The sequence below is a fragment of the Bison bison genome, unplaced genomic scaffold (assembly GCF_000754665.1).
Source record: "Bison bison bison isolate TAMUID 2011002044 unplaced genomic scaffold, Bison_UMD1.0 scf7180017864238, whole genome shotgun sequence".
NCBI lineage: Eukaryota > Metazoa > Chordata > Mammalia > Artiodactyla > Bovidae > Bison > Bison bison.
The window spans coordinates 921,107-926,005 of NW_011494810.1; the positions used below are offsets into that span (position 1 = coordinate 921,107).

The following is a 4,899-nucleotide window of genomic DNA, read 5'->3' on the forward strand; positions in this document are numbered from 1 at the left end:
GGGGGTTTGGAGAAGAGGGAACTCTTTTGCACTGTTGATGAGAATGTAAATGGATACAACCACTATGGAGAACAGTATGCAGATTCCTTAAAACAAAGTGGAATAAAACTACCATGCATGCGTGTTAAGTTGTTTCAGTTATGTTTGACGTTTTGCAACCCAATGGACTGTAGCCTGCCAGGCTCCTCTGTTCATGGGATTCTCCAGGCAAGAATCCTGGAGTGGATTGCCACGCCCTCCTCTAGGGGATCTTCCCAACCCAGGGACTGAACCTGCATCTCTTATGTCTCTGCATTGGCAGGCAGTCTGTTTACCATTAGCACCACCTGGGAAACCCCATAAACTACCATATGACCCCAAAATCCCACTACTGGGCCTATACTCTGAGAAAATCATAACTGAAAAAGACACATGTACCAACGTTCATTGTAACACTATCTACAATAGCTAGGATGTGGAAGCAACCTAAATGTCCACCAACAGATGAATGGATAAAGAAGTTGTGGTACATATATGCAGTGCTCGTTGTGCTTAGTAAACTCACTTCCTTCTGCAATACTCTGTGTCTGGAAATTCTTTTCCAGCCCACATTCAGACTGACACAACATTCTTCCATTTCCTCCTGTTCCCTGCTTTTCTTACCTGAATCCGCGAGCCTAGTCTGGATTAAATGGAGGCCTGGCACTCAGCCTCATGGTCCACACTCCAGCCTGCCCAGTTCTGGTTGTGAAGGGATGACATTTAAGCATCTTATGGGTTAAGTGTTTGTCGAAAGGTGGGGGAACATGAAAGGAGGTGGTAGGAGCAAAAGAAGCTGAATCTGGTCTCCTTCCTGGACCCTGTGAATTCCTTTGAACCCAGTCCCAAAACATTTCAGGCATTTAATGGCCAGATTAGCCTTGAAAGTGGAATCCAAACATAGAAAAGCTTTTCAAAATGTGACTCTAAAGTGCAGTCAGCAAGCAACCTTGGTATGTCTCTTGTGGACTCTGCCTAGATTCTACTTTGGATTCCTACTCTGTGTGGGAAGAAGGCATCTTCGCAGAGGCTCACAGACCTCTGATGGGGCCTGTTAGGAGTTCCTCCTGAAGAAGCAGAAGCAGTGTTTGTGTCCAAGGAACAGTTCGACTCTGTAGGTGCCCAGTAGTGACCCTGACAAATTGTGTCATCTCTTGTTCTTAGGAAGATTTATGTGATCTTAGTCGACCTAGGGCTACAAAGTTTGACTATTGATTGTGAGTTGTGCATTCAGGGACATCATGCCCCAGCCCACTGAGAAATGGCCACTCCATACCAGAGTCTAGCAAATGGGGCGTGAGACTTGGAGTGACCCTCAAAATAAGGACCAGCCCAGCCCTGAGGAAACCTGAACGGTATTTTTAATACTGAGGTCTTTCATTCGGTGTCGCTGTGTGTTCATCTGAATCCATAGCTAGTTGTCAAGTTCATTGTGTTTTCATCTTTGCCTTGCAGTTCTTTCTTCCTAGAATGCCAATCTCTCTTGTCCCCACCACCTCCTTTAAGAATTCCTCAGTTTTCCTTTTTCCATCATAACATTGATTGTCTCTGTATGTCAGACAGAATATTCCCAAACTAGGGAAGGAGGGAGAGATTCATGACTACAGATGAAAGAATAAATGCAGCACCAATGTGCAAAGAACTGAGATATTTTCTTTTTAAAAATCCTTTATCACCTACACACTGTACAACCATTCCAAGAAACAGAACACCTTCAATGACTATACCTACTTATATGTTCCTATTTACTCCATGCCCTGTCACCAGCCCTTGGGTAACAACTTCATAAACTATGTGTTTGACAGCTTTGTTTCATTTGTTATGTTATCACTTAATATGCCTGCCCAAACAAGAGTTTGTTATGTTTCCTTGAAAATATATTTAAGGGTATTCTACCTTTTAAAATTTTTTTATTGATTTACAATGCTGTGTTAGTTTCAGGTGTACAGCAAAGTTAATCTGTAAATACTTTTACACATATCCACTCTTTATTAGGTTTTTTTCCCCATATAGACCATTGCAGAGTATTGAGTAGCATTTCCTGTGTTATACAATAAATCCTTATTAGTTATTTAGTTAAGTAATTTTAATTTAGCTTTTTATTGACACATAGTTGATTTACAATGTTTTTCCAATCTCTGCTGTACAGAAAAATGACAGTTATATACATATAGACATTCTTTTCTATATATTCTTTCCTATTATGATTTATCATAGGATATGGAATATAGTTCCCTGTGCCATATAATAGGACCTTGTTGCTTATCCATCCTATATATCATAGTTTACATCTGCTAATCCCAAATTCCCAGTACTCCCTTCCCCTACACCCTCCCCCTGGCAGCCACAAGTCTGTTCCTTATGTTTGTGAATCTATTTCTGTTTCATAGATAGGTTCATTTGCACCATACTTTAGGTTCCACATATAAGTGATAGCTATGGTTCTGTCTTTTGTTTTCTGACTTTGCTTAGTACGATCATTTCTATTTGCATTCATGTTGCTGCAAAAGCATTATTTTGCTTTTATGGCAGAGTAATAGTCCATAGATTATATGTACAACTTCTTCTAGTCCTCTGTTGAGGGACATTTAGGTTGCTTCCAAGTCCTGGCTATTGTAAATAGTGCTGCAACGAACACTGGGGTGCATGTATCTTTTTGAATTATGGTTTTCTCCAGATATTTGCCCAGGAGTGGGGCTGCTAGATCATCAGTTCAATTCAGTCGCTCAATCATGTCCGACTCTTTGCCACCCCATGGACTGCAGCACAACAGGCTTCCCTGTCCATCACCATCTCCTGGAGCTTACTCAAACTCATGTCCATCGAGTCGGTGATGCTATCGCATCCTCTGTAGTCCTCTTCTTCTCCTGCCTTCAATCTTTTCCAGTATCAGGGTCTTTTCCAATGAGTGGGCTCTTCGCCTCTGGTGGCCAAAGTATTGGAGTTTCAGCTTCAACATCAGTCCTTCCGATGAATATTAAGGACTGATCTCCTTTAGAATGGACTGGTTGGATCTCCTTGCAGTCCAGGGGACTCTCAAGAGTCTTTTCCAACACCACAGTTCAAAAGCATCAGTTCTTCAGTGCTCAGCCTTCTTTATGGTCCAACTCTCACATCCATACATGACTACAGGAAAAACCATAGCTTTGACTAGACGGACTTTTGTTGGCAGAGTAATGTTTCTGCTCTTTAATATGCTGTCTAGGTTGGTCGTAGCTTTTTTTCCAAGGAGCAAGTGTCTTTTAATTTCATGGCTGCAGTCACCATCTACAGTGATTTTGGAGCCCAAGAAAATAAAGTCTCTCACTGTTTCCATTGTTTCCCCATCTATTTGCCATGAAGTGATGGGACTGAATGCCATGATCTTAATTTTTGAACGTTTAGTTTTACGCCAGTTTTTCCACTCTCCTCTTTCACTTTCATCCAGAGGCTCTTTAGTTCTTCTTCACTTTCTGCCATAAGGGTGGTGTCACCTGCATATGTGAGGTTATTGTTATTTCTCCCGGCATTCTTGATTCTAGTCTGTGCTTCATCTAGCCTGTTATTTTGCATGATGTACTCTGCATATAAGTTAAATAAGCAGGGTGATAACATACAGCCTTGACGTACTCCTTTCCCAAGATCATATGGTAGCTCTATTTTTAGTTTTTTAAGGAACCTCCATACCATTCTTCTTAGTGGCGGTGACAGTTTACATTCACACCAACAGTATAGGAGGGTTCCCTTTTCTCCATACACTCTCCAGCATTTATTTGTGGATTTTTTGATGATGACCATTCTGACTGGTGTGAGGTGATACCTCATTGTAGTTTTGATCTATATTTCTCTTGTTTAGTGATGCTGAGCAGATTTTCATGTTCTTTTTACCCATCTGTATGCCTTTCTTAGAGAAATGTTTCTTTAGAAAGCCTGCCAGATACTATAAAACTCTTTGAAGAAAATATAAGAACACTCTTTGATATAAAAGGTATTCTACTTTTTTTTCCTATTGTTTTTACTAACTTCTGTTTATACATTTTAATCTCAACATCGTGTTACTAAAACATAGTGTTTATTAACCTATGCATGACAATGGCAGAGAAGGCAATGGCAACCCACTCCAGTACTCTTGTCTGGAAAATCCCATGGACGCAGGAGCCTGGTAGGCTGTAATCCATGGGGTCACTAAGAGTCGGGCACGGCTGAGTGGCTTCACTTTCACTTTTCACTTTCATGCATTGGAGAAGGAAATGGCAACCCACTCCAGTGTTCTTGCCTGGAGAATCCCAGGGACGGCGGAGCCTGATGGGCTGCCGTCTATCAGGTCACAGAGTCAGACACAACTGAAGCAACTTAGCAGCAGCAACAGCATAACAGTGGATCATTCTTATCAGTGCTGTAGAACTCAATTTATTTATCCATCCTCTGTCAATCTGCAGACTGCCATTAGGAATACTTTTTACATGTCACCTGTACTTTTTTGCACACTGACTCCTCAGTACCATCTTAGGAGTGGAGATGCTGGGTCACAAAGTACATGAATGCACAATTTTATAAAATTTATCCATACTTGTTTTTCAAAGTTTCAGAGACCCTAATACTCAGTGTTGTCAAACTTTTAAAATTTTCCAATTGAATTGATATGCACTGTCATCTCAGTGTGCAGAAGGCAATGGCACCCCACTCCAGTACTCTTGCCTGGAAAATCCCATGGATGGAGGAGCCTGGTAGGCTGCAGTCCATGGGGTCGCTAAGAGTCCGACACAACTGAGCGACTTCACTTTCACTTTTCACTTTCATGCATTGGAGAAGGAAATGGCAACCCACTCCAGTGTTCTTGCCTGGAGAATCCCAGGGACTGGGGAGCCTGGGGGGCTGACATCTGTGGGGTCCCACAGAGTT

At 41.7% G+C, this 4,899-nt stretch overlaps 1 protein-coding gene across 1 annotated transcript in view; it reads left to right on the forward strand.

The window, feature by feature from the left end:
- Positions 1-4,899, forward strand: part of LOC104993294 (interferon-inducible GTPase 1-like) — a 16,793-nt gene that overhangs the window by 3,972 nt on the left and 7,922 nt on the right.